The sequence below is a fragment of the Lathyrus oleraceus genome, chromosome 7, assembly GCF_024323335.1.
Source record: "Lathyrus oleraceus cultivar Zhongwan6 chromosome 7, CAAS_Psat_ZW6_1.0, whole genome shotgun sequence".
Classification (NCBI taxonomy): Eukaryota; Viridiplantae; Streptophyta; class Magnoliopsida; order Fabales; family Fabaceae; genus Lathyrus; species Lathyrus oleraceus.
The window spans coordinates 359,196,953-359,209,508 of NC_066585.1; the positions used below are offsets into that span (position 1 = coordinate 359,196,953).

Consider the following 12,556-nt stretch of genomic DNA (forward strand, 5'->3'; position numbering starts at 1 on the left):
AGACAGAATGTAAATAAATAAAAAGCGATAAATAAGAACCTGCTCCAAATGGAGGGCTTTAATTCTAGTACAAAAATAAACCTCTGGCTCCTGAAGCTAAAGACGACAGCAACTCGAAGTGACCCAACTCAATCTCACTAAGGTGCGATAACCCCCCGATGTGACGGATTACCGCTATTACAAATGATAAATATAGGCTTAGTGTTGTAAACTAAGTTGGATGAGTATAAAATGAAATGTAACATACTATTTATAGAGGATTTCAGCAGCTTGCAAAGACCATGGTGCCCTCCAACTTCTCCTTAGTGGGAACGTGATTTCCAAAGGTGGCGTCCGTCATCCCTTCATGGCACCCGCCATGTTGTAAATGGGAAAGATCATGGGAACGTGGCGGTTACCTCCTGGTTGAGGGTTGGTGACTCATGGCTCCTCCTATAGCGGTCGCCATATGCAACGCCATGTGTACAATTTTCGCCGAAAAACCCTAATTTTAGGTCTTTTTGCTTCGTTTCTTCCAAAAGAGTCTGAAAGTGCTAAATATCTAAAAACAAGATAAAAGAGAGCATAATACAAACAAAATGATAATAAAGTCCTAATAAACATGTGAAATCCGAGTCAAAAATACGGTGTAATTCAGTGTGATCAGTAGCTATGAAGTTTTCCATCATTATATTAAGGTTTGACTTCCTAGGAGCATTTGGAGCAGTTGTGGCAACCTTATGATATCCTGGCGGTACATCAGGTGCTTGGCTAGGTGCATAAAATGCGTTATTGGTTTTGTACGAAAAGCTCGGAGGGTTCTTCCAACCTGGGTTATAGGTGTTTGAGTAAGGGTTTCCTTGAGCATAATTCACTTAGTCTATGGAGAGTCCTGCCAAAATTGGACCTTTAGGGGGAGCATGCCCAGAAACTCCGCATAACTCGCAGTTCGGAGCTACGACAACCACAGTGGTTGCGGGTGTTATGGTCAGGTTTTCTATCTTTTGAGTGAGAGCATCGACCTTAGCATTGACATGGCCAAGACTGCTTATTTCATACATACCGCCTTTCGTTGGAGGTTTCTCTATGGAGGTTCTATCACTTCCCCACTGATAGTGATTATGGGCCATACTTTCGATAAGTTAATAAGCCTCATTGTAGGGTTTATCCATCAGTGCGCCACACGCGGCGGCGTCTATTGTCAATCTTGTGTTGTACAAGAGACCATTGTAAAAGTTATGGATGATCAACCACTCTTCTAGACCGTGATATGGACAAAGCCTCATCATGTCCTTATATCTCTCCTATGCTTCGAAAAGAGATTCGTTGTCTTTTTGTTTAAACTCGTTTATTTAGGCTCTAAGCATAGCCGTCTTACTAGGTGGGAAATATCGTGCTATGAAAACTTTCTTCAACTCGTTCCACGTAGTGATAGAGTTGGATGGTAGAGACTGGAGCCAAGCTCTATCTCTATCTCTTAATGAGAAGGGGAAAAGACGTAGTCTTATTTCTTCGGGGCTGACACCATTTGCTTTCACTATGTCCGCGTATTGCAAAAACACTGACAAATATAGGTTTAGGTCCTCCGTCGGATTCCCGGAAAATTGGTTTTGTTGTACGAATGGCAACAATGAAGGTTTTAGCTCGAAATTATTTGCCTCGATGGCAGGGGCAGCGATGTTGTTATGTGGGTTATCCTGCAAAGGGATGGCATAGTACTTGAGAGGACGGTTCTGCGGTCCTTCAGCCATCTCTGGTTCTACAACTGGTTCGGGAATAGGGATATTAGGATCGAGAAGATTGTACTTAATACGGTATTCTTGTATCTGGCGTTCTAATCTTAGTTAACACTCTAGTTCGACGATTGGTAGCTTTAATTTCTCGTCTTGAGAGTGAGTACTTGGCACACAATCGACAATTTAAGAAGGGAAATAGTTTTGTTTGCCTTACTCTATACTGCACAACACTGGAGTTACGATATCGACTTAATTAGTCCCCGACAACGGTGCCAAAAACTTGATCCTGACTTAGTATGTCTATAGGATTCGTGGCTACAAGTGCACAGTCGTATCACGTAGTTTCAAATATTATCGAACCCAAAGGACTAAAAATTGAACTTACCGTTATCTAATGTTACTACATAAATCTAAGACTGATGATTTTTCTTGGGTTTAAGGGACAACGAGATATAAGTATTAACGAAATATGAACTTTAATAGAAATATTTAGTAGCGGGATGTCGATCTGTAATTCATCAAACTTCGGGGATTCGATAAATAATTGGCGTAATATTAAATGTCAAAATACTCTTCAGTATAAATTATTGATTTAAAAGACTTTATCTCACACTCTTGTGTTATTGACTCTGACTGTAGTCTTAAACCAGAATGCTCCGCTCTCGCTGTCTCATTTGAATTAAAAGTAATTTTTGGAAATCAATAAATTCTAATTAATTCTAAAGTGCTCTCGATGTGTTTAGAATTAATGTCTACTTTCTGCTATCTGGTTAAAATCCCAAACTCTCGTTTTATTGAGTGTAACCTTGTTTGCTTTATACTCTCGTATGAAAATAGTTTTAGTTTTAGAATAAGAAACTATAACTAGAAAAATAGTTTATAAAGATCAACACTAATTATTAATGAATCCCGTCATTATAACTGTCTTTACATACCGATATCAGATGGTTTATCCAAACATGGGTTCAAACATAAACATGCTATTACGATGATTAAACATAAGATAAAACATGATTTTAAAACGAAACAAAATTTATTGGTTCTAAGATGAAATCATAAACAATTAAAATAAACAACTAAAATGGAACCTAGAAAATAGACTGAAAACTGGAATTAATGTTGATACTTGAATTAAGAAAATGCGGGCATGCTTGACAATCAGGTACAAAATTACAATCAAAATCGGTTCTTAAAACTAGAATTGCAATAGTCCCCCGATGTGGAAGATCTATCACTTTTACAAGTAAGTATATTCGCTTAAAATTCTTAGAACAAAATTCTGGCTAAAAAAAGGATCCCCTAAACTGAAGACGGAAGCCCTCATTTATACTCACATTCTTGCCTTGAAAATTTCCTTGAAAATCTCATAGTTGGCGTGAATTTAGGGTGGTTATGTTGAACGAGAAAGACGGAGCATGGAGAGAAATCAGGAGGAAATGGGCTTCGTGGCGGGTGCCACACCTTTCTTTAGTGGTAGGCGCCACACTTTTCCTTAGTGGTGGGTGTCACACTTCAAGTAGGTGGAAGGCGCCACACTTGGTGGTGGGCGGCACCCCTTTGTATTTTCTTTGTTTTTTTTCCATTTCCTTTCCTTTTTTCTCTTTTTCTGCTTTTCTCACAAACATTTCTTATTTGATAAATACTTGAAATAAACAAAAAATACGGCATAATGCTATGGAAAAATAAGTAAAATGGCACTAGATTGCAATACAAGTCAAGTCAAATATACGATATATTTTCGCGTTATCAGAGAACTAATCATAAAGGACCCAAAAGATTCGGGATACTAAAAGATAAAATAGTATATGTTATAGATATCTTGTGCAACAGAGTTACAACACCAATCATGGTACCTGGACTCTAGATCCTCGCGACACATGATGGGAAGAAAACATATGTTCCAAAGCTACTTAAAGACGCTGGCTTCGTAGGCTTTGGAGGAAATCAGAAAGGAAGAATCAGAGGATCTGGAATAGTTGGTAATGGATCTCTTCCCTCTATTTATGATGTCCTTTATGTTGAAGGATTAATGCATAACTTTTTATCCATAAGTTAATTAATTGATAATGGTTATGATATAATCTTTAATCAAAAAACGTGCAAAGCTATTAATCAGAAAAATGGCACAGTCCTTTTCACTGGTAAGAGGAAGAACAATATTTACAAAATTAAGCTTTTAGATCTAAAAGATCAAAATGTAAAATGTTTAATGTCTGTAAATAAAGAGCAATGGGTGTGCATAGACGCTTGGGTCACATTAGCATGAGGAGGATTTATCAGCTAAACAAACTTGAGTAGAGGCCTACCTAAGATGAAGTTTTCTTCAAATTCTCTTTGTGAGGCATGTCAGAAAGGAAAATTTTCTAAAACTGTTAGACTATGGCACGGATCTAGAAGGGGGGGGGGGGGGGTTGAATAGATCCCAATTAAAAATTGAGTCGGCGCTGCCAATTAAAAATTGGTTTTGAAAATTTGTTGTAAGTGCGGAAGCGGCCGAGGAAAATATAGTCTAAAACGAACGGTTATTGGAAAACCGGATATGCGTCTAGCCTATGGATTAGAGATAATGTAGAATAAGAATCACTACACTAGTCACACTATCAATGATTTATTTCACTTGCTAGGATTCCTAGTTCCAATGATTTAAAGAGCAAACCAAACTAGATACACAACTAAGATAATTTTGGTTTAGGAAAATTATCAAACACTTGATGTGCAAAAATACTCCAAGTGATATTTATGTTGAGTAAGTGATTCCAATTAGTCTAGTACAATATCTTATTGTACTTTGGATTCAAAAACAGAGTTTTAATCTTCTTACTCAATTAATATCAAGGTTTGATAAAAGTGCTTAAACAAAAATCACTTATTTTTTAAGCCAAAAACAAAAATGCTGAAAAATAGAGAAGACAAAGATTTGATGAGGCAGTTCCCCCATCGTCCTCGCTTCGGGGTACGTCTGCCCTCAATTCTAAAACTAGAATTGAGATTGCTTTAATAGATATCACCTGTTGAGTATAACAGTTTATACAAGGATTGAAAAGCAATTATACAACAGAATTCTCAAGACGTTGAATGTTGCTTCCACTCCTTGTTCCTTGATTCAAGGTGAATCAAGTCCTTCGATTGTTGTTGATAGACCTCTGATTCTAGCCCCTTTGTTGAATAACTCTCAGTTCTTCAAACCCTCAGCCCGGCTGATCTCAACTACAACAAATCGAACCCGAAATCTTCCCTTCAATATCACTGAATCCGCTACTAAATTGATGAAGACTTCCTCTTCTCAATCACCTTCGCTCAGCTGAAAATTGATGAAGAAATCGTCCAAAAACCCCAAAAATCAAACCAATCTTGGAGGACAAAACCCTAAAGGTTTTATTCAAGAAAAAACTTGTCGCAAGCTTCAACCCGAACCGGATTCCCAATCTCGGCTTCGAACGTTATCACCTTTAACCAATCACAAAGCATTTCAAAAATGGTTGTGTGTAATTGATGTGTTGTGAGATGTTGAAGATGAAGATGAAGAATCTTGGACACCTATTTCACTTTTTCTTGTTCTTTGTACACTTGAATCAATTTGTCAAAATGTTAGTTGATACAAGTAACTGAACTTGTATATATAGTAACAAACCAACCAACCCACTTAACAACTTTTCAAACAGAGTGGGAATTACTTAAACACTGAATTTGCGCGCGAACGGTCGACCATAGCAGGTCTATGCATCGACGCTTAGCCTGTAGTTTTGAACAATCTGAAAACACATCAGTATGCGTCGACCATAGGTCGGCGTGCGCTGACCCGTGGGAAAGTGAAACCTTCATGCGCCGACCCTGCGGGCGACTCAAGCCTTCGTGCGCTGACCCGTGAGAAAATGCACTATGTTATGCGCCGACCCTGCGGTCGACTCTAGCCTTCGTGCGCTGACCCGTATGTTATGCGCCGACCCTGCGGTCGACTCAAACCCTGCAAATCTACAAAAATTCAGATTTTTTGTGGTTTTCATGCATTTTGTCATGACCACATTTTATCCACATATGTTGTATGAAATATAACAGTTTAGATGAACATAGAAAAGGATATGATAGGTGATGTGTTGCATTTGTTTTGTAGAGGTGGAATCGACAATGCCGATTCATCCATGGTGGTAATTTGTCATCATCGAAACCTATGATCGTATGTTGTATGACAGTTTGCCCTTACATACTCCGCCTTTTTGATGATGACAACCTGTGTGAAACCAAAGAAAAAACAACATGCAATATTTACACACACTCCCCCTTTCTTTTGTAATCTAAGGCTGGCTGCAAAACAAACTGTTAATTGTTGTGAATATCTTGGCTTGGCTTTGGTACATGCTCTTCTCCCCCTTTGACAACATCAAAAAGAGAAAGAGAACTATTATTCAATATAACATGATATTCAACAGGAGACAGCGAATCATATAACAATACCACACCAAATATTATTACTGAACAAATTGAAAAGGAGATAACATTAAACTAGATTAACAAACAAGCATAACAGATAATAAGTTCAGTCAAACAACAAAAGTACAGATGCACATGCAATTTTATGCCCTAATGGCCTCGTCCTCGGTGGTAACAAATCACCGGGTTTCTGTAAGGATCTTCCAGAGAAGATATTTGGTCAGCAACACTAATTAGATACTTGAGGCCCACATCGACGGACCGCTCCTATCGTTCAAATGTTTTGGTGAATGCTGCATACCGTTCATTCATGCTGGTTAAGAGGCTATCGAGCCTCTCATTTTGTGCTTGAAGCTGGCTGCTTATATGAGCATAGCGCTCATCCTGAGTTTGTATGAATGATTGTTGAGCCAGCTGCATATCTCGCATCATATCTAAAAGTTCAGAAGAATTTTCTTGCTGCGGAGGAGACGGTGGAGATTCTTCAGCACCACATTGATACAGCTGATAGAATTGGCGTTGTGTTGACCAGCCCATATGTTGCCATTCACCCCAGCCACCACGGTTGGGGGCATCTTCTTCAGTCGAATAGGTATTCTGAACCCAAGCGATGTTTGTGTAGTCGTGTGTGTCTGCTTGTGGAGGACTATCATGCTGCTCAAATGCTTGTCCTGCTCCTTCTTCTTCGTTTTCCTCTTGGTCTTCTTCTTCACTTTCATCACTTTCATCATATTCTTCAACAATCCTAGGAATATACCCCCTAGGAACAAATTTGTATGTTCTCCGCTCATCACACCAAAAGTATCCCATCATAGAGAAAGTTTTTGGGCTGAATTCTTTATCTGAGGAAGTGGAGGTATACGGAAAGGACGGATAATCAACATCAGCTGCAGTAAGAACCTCTTGAATAAAAGATCCATAGGCAAGAGCAGTGCCTCGTCCGGAGTCTCGTAAACTGAACATCCTACTAGCAATGTAGTAGGGCCAGTTTATTTTACGCTGATTTTTCAGGATATATATGAGATGAACCTCAGCCTGTTCAACTCAGGAAAGGCCACCCTTCTTAGGCCGCAGGATGCGCGCCACAATCCACTGAAGAATGCGCTTACCTGTTTTCAGCTTACCGGCAGTGATAGTTCGTGGGAACGCATCACTGTTCACAATGTGGTTTGGGTAGGGTCGTTTCAGCATATCGTTCAAAGCGCTCTTAAACTCATATCCTTCTATTGTGTGAGAATTAGTTACCTCAGCAGGAGGATTTTCATCAGCAACCAATGTCAGATCAAAATATTTATTCCAAACATCAGACTTGAAAGATACCTTTCTTGTGTCGATCTTGGAGTGAAACTTTTGACCACGAAATTTGTTATGAAGGCAAGTGTAGAACACACGGACCAGGTCTTCGCTATATTTGGCATTGCATTCCAGGAATTTAACAATACCGTGATACTGTAGCAGAGTCATGATGTCTTTGAGATGTATGCGTTCTGTTGTGAGTTTGTAGAAGGCATGTTGCCTCACAACTCCTCTTTGACCAATGTCTTTGTTGAAGGTGTCGACAAGAGCCGGTGGAACTAATGAGATAGCGGTAATGGGTAGGGAGGCAGAGGATGATCCCCTTGATCTCTTACCGGTAGGTCTGCGGGATGAGGAAGCCATGGGTAATGATTCTGAAGCTTTTTGTAAAGGTAGAGAGTGAAGCTTGGTGTAAGACTTTGAGAATGATTTGCAAGAAGGAGGTTTGCCCTTTTTATAGATGAAGATTTAGGGTTTTGGGAAGAGGAGAGGCCAAGAGACAATAGGCACTAGGTAGGTGCAACTCACAATGTAGTGGGTTAAATGCACACTTAATGAGAATTTAAAATGCAAATGCATGGGAAGTTTGAACATTTTATGCAGAAAAACTGATTTTTTGTGCGATGCGTCGACCATACCCTCTGCATGCGTCGACGCATACTGTTTGAATTTTATTTTTTTGAAAAAAAAGGAAGGTTTTTAAGGTGTGCGTCGACCATTTCCCTGTTATGGTCGACTCATACAGGCAAATTTTGCAGATTTTCACTGTTATGCACATATGCTCACATGTTTGATGCATAAATAGAATGCCACACAACATTAAACATCCAAACAGATATGGTATAAGAAACAAGTCATATATATACAATATCATCATGTAATACAACTATTTAACCATGAAGGTTGGGAGAGAGAAAAGGGTAAAGGAACAATATCACCTCAATGCCGGAATAACTTGATGAACAATATACTTGTGCTTGCAACAACATTAACTTGTTAGAAGTACAAGACTATAGTTTTAAATGAAATAAGATAAAGCAAGCAATTTATGACGCCCGTTCCGAAATGTCGAGAATACCAAGTTCTCGGTGAATATGAAAGAAAGGCTCAGTAGCTAGCGGCTTTGTGAAAATGCCCGCTAGTTGGTTTTTAGTGTTAACATGTTCAAATACAACATCACCTTTCTCTACATGATCCCGAAGAAAATGGTGTCGAATTTCGATATGTTTGGTGCGAGAATGCAACACAGGATTTTTGGTAAGATTAATGGCACTTGTATTGTCACAGAAAATGGGAATACGTTCGAGTTTGAGATTAAAATCCAATAATTGTTGCTTAACCCATAGGATTTGAGCACAACAACTACCGGAGGCAACGTATTCCGCTTCGGCGGTTGACAAAGCAACTGAGACTTGTTTCTTGCTATGCCAACTGACCAAGGAATTTGAAAATAAATTGCAAGTACCACTAGTGCTTTTCCTATCCGATTTGCAACCGGCAAAATCGGAATCGGAGAAACCTACCAATGAACAATCATTACCTTTGGAATACCATAGTCCATACTTCGGAGTACCGGATAGGTATCGAAGTATTCGTTTGACAGCTTTTAGATGGGATTCCTTGGGACATGATTGGTATCTTGCGCACATACACAAGCTAAACATAACGTCGGTACGAGAAGCAGTAAGATAGAGAAGTGATCCAATCATACCTCTATACCTTTTTACCTCTACGTCCTTACCGTTTCATCTTTATTCAAGTTTGCACATGTTGGCATGGGGGTGTCAATGGCCTTGGCTTTTGCCATGTCAAATCTCTTGATAAGGTCCAAACAATACTTTGTTTGACTCACGAATGTTCCTTCTTTGAGTTGTTTAATTTGCAAACTGAAAAAGTATGTGAGCTCCCTCATCATACTCATCTCGAATTCACCCTGCATAAGATCCGAAAACTCTCTCACGAGATTCATGTTAGTAGACCCAAATATAATATCGTCAACATAAATTTGTACTAATATCAAGTGCTTTCCTTGACATTTAATAAAGAGGGTTGTGTCAACCTTTCCTCTTGAGTAACCTTGATCAAGTAAAAATTTACTTAGTCGCTCATACCAAGCTCTAGGAGCTTGTTTGAGACCATATAAAGCCCTTTTTAGTTTGTAAACATGATCGGGATACTCATGAGATTCAAAACCCGGAGGTTGTGAGACGTAGACCTCTTCATTTATGTAACCGTTAAGAAACACACTCTTAACATCCATTTGGAATAGTTTAAAGTCTTTCGCACAAGCGAAGGCAAGGAGAAGGCGTATAGCCTCGAGTCGGGCAGCCGACGCATAAGTTTCCTCATAGTCGATGTCTGCCTCTTGGTTATACCCTTGCGCTACTAAACGCGCCTTGTTACGGGTTATTACCCCGTTTTCGTCCAACTTGTTCCTAAACACCCATCGGGTGCCGATTACTCGATGACCTCGCGGAGGAGGGACAAGGTCCCAAACCTCATTTCTAGTGAACTGATTTAGTTCCTTCTGCATTGACAAAAACCAGTGTTCATCGAGTAGGGCTTCTTTAGGGTTTTTAAGTTCCATTTGTGAAACGAAAGCGAAGTGATAACAGAAATTACTTAGCTTCGATCGAGTTGTAACACCCTTTGAGATATCTCCGAGAATGTTGTCAATTGGATGGTCTTTGGGAGACCTCCAAGCTTGAGGGAGATCATCGTTTGAAGGCGGATGAGCTACCTCGGTTTCCTCATGGTGTACATCTTTATCCTCCTCAACTTTGACTTTGTCGGGTTGATCAATCCCCGGCTCGCCACCCTTGAGTATGTCTTCCGTAGATGTACCTGCACCATGAACAACACTACCCTTTCCGACGTTTCTCGGATAGGATTCGTCAAAAGTGACATGTACAGACTCTTCCACAGCAAGTAATCGTTTATTATATATTCTATATGCTTTACTTGATTGAGAGTATCCGAGGAAGATACCTTCGTCGGCCTTGGAATCAAATTTGCCCAAGTTTTCCTTTCCATTATTTAATATAAAACATTTGCAACCGGAGACATGTAAGTGAGAAACATTTGACTTTCGCCCTTTTAAAAGCTCATACGGTGTTTTATTTAGAATGGGGCTAATGAGCACCCTATTCAAAACATAACACGCCGTACTAATGGCGTCGGCCCAAAAATATTTCGGTAAACCACTTTCGTTAATCATTGTTCTTCCCAATTCTTCCAAAATTCGATTTTTACGCTCCACAACCCCATTTTGTTGAGGAGTACATGGAGCGGAGAAGTTATGATCGATACCATGGTTACCGCAATATTCTTCAAATAAATGGTTTTCGAACTCACCCCCATGGTCGCTTCTAATTGAAACAATGTTTGTATTTAATTTATTTTGGGAAAGCTTAGCAAGCCTTTCAAAGGCGGCGAACGTATCGCTCTTGCTTACTAAAAAGATAGTCCAACAAAATCTAGAAAAATCGTCCACTATTACGAAACCGTAATAGTTTCCTCCTAGACTTTTAATCCTAGACGGCCCAAATAAGTCCATATGAAGAAGTTCGAGAGGTCTCGTTGTTGAAACGATATTTTTGGATTTAAATGAGATCCTCGTTTGCTTCCCTTTTTGACAAGCATCACAAAGGTGATCCTTGGTGAACTTTATTTTGGGAAGACCTAAGACTAGATCTTTTGAGACTACTTTATTTAGTAAGTCAAAGTTAACATGTGTTAATCGCCTATGCCATAACCATGAATCTTCACTCATTGTTACAAGGCATTTGTCACTTGTTAACGATACTTCGTTCAAGTCTAACGTATAGACATTATTCACTCGCAGGCCATTAAACATACTCTTCTTATCATCATTATGTACAATTTTGCAACAATCTTTTGAAAAAGATACATTGTATCCTTTGTCACATAATTGACTGATGCTAAGTAGATTGTGTTTAAGACCTTCGACAAGCAATACATCAGAAATAGTAGTGGAAGAGGGGTTACGTACACTACCTTTACCTAGTATTGCTCCACGGTTGTTGTCACCATAGGTTACATATCCTTTCTTCTTAGTCACGAAGTCAATGAAGAGTGATATGTCTCCTGACATGTGCCTTGAGCATCCACTGTCGAGAACCCATCTTCTCCTGGTGGTCTCGAGGCATTGTACCTATGGAAATGCAATTAACAAGAGAAGGTACCCAATGGCTCATTGGGTCCTGAATGGTGAGTAACGAAATGGTTGCATTTGGGCAGCCATTGATAAATGCCTTTAGGAACTAAGAATCTCCTAAACCTGCATTTAGCAATGGAGTGGCCTTTCTTGCAACAATAAAGACAAGAGAAATTAACATTTTGATTGCCTTTGCTATCTTCATCCTTTATAACATATTTATATTTTTGATATGGATTAACCATACTTTTTCGAAAGTTTGATTTATCGAATTCAAAGGTAATCTTGGGCTCAAGAGCCTTGTCAAGTTTGGTCTTTAGGTTTCTTACTTCACCTTGCCAAATATAACAAGTATCACACCCATAGTTGATTATCGTATTTCTAAGGTCCTCACAACCTGCTTTTGTGCTTTCTACCATAGAAGCTTTGAGTGCCTCGAGTTTCCTTTCGGATTCTCGAATTTTTTGTTCCAAATGGATAAAAATTTGGTTATTTAAGGCAAGCCTTTTAAAGGCCTCTTTAGCTTCACAGTGTAAAGTATCAAATGCAGCTTGTAATTCATGATGAGACATACTAGAGGATTTTTCATATTTAGCATGTCGTACCTGTTTCTTTTTGTTCTTTTGATGAGCAGAGAGGCATAGGTTTGCAGCTTCATCTTCATCACTAGAACTTTCATCATCGGAGGAGTCGCTATCGCTTTCCCAAGCTATGTATGTGTAGCACCTCAAATTTGCACCTATCATTGTACATACATTCTCATATTAGGTCATAACATAACATGGTCCACTGCATAGCATTGCATTGTCCCTTTGCCTTAAGTGCAAGCCAGTCAGAAGAATTAGGTCAAACTGGTCAGGAGGTCAGTCAATCAATCAAGCAAGTACAATCTCCATTGAGCCAAGGCCCTAGGGTTGGTCCAACATGTTCACATGACCTA

At 39.3% G+C, this 12,556-nt stretch overlaps 1 non-coding gene across 1 annotated transcript; it reads left to right on the forward strand.

Annotated features, from left to right (window-relative positions):
* Positions 1-1,239: 1,239 nt before the first annotated feature.
* Positions 1,240-1,346, forward strand: LOC127109343 (small nucleolar RNA R71). Its single transcript, XR_007796655.1, has one exon. It is a non-coding gene; the product is annotated as a small nucleolar RNA R71 (small nucleolar RNA).
* Positions 1,347-12,556: the final 11,210 nt, after the last annotated feature.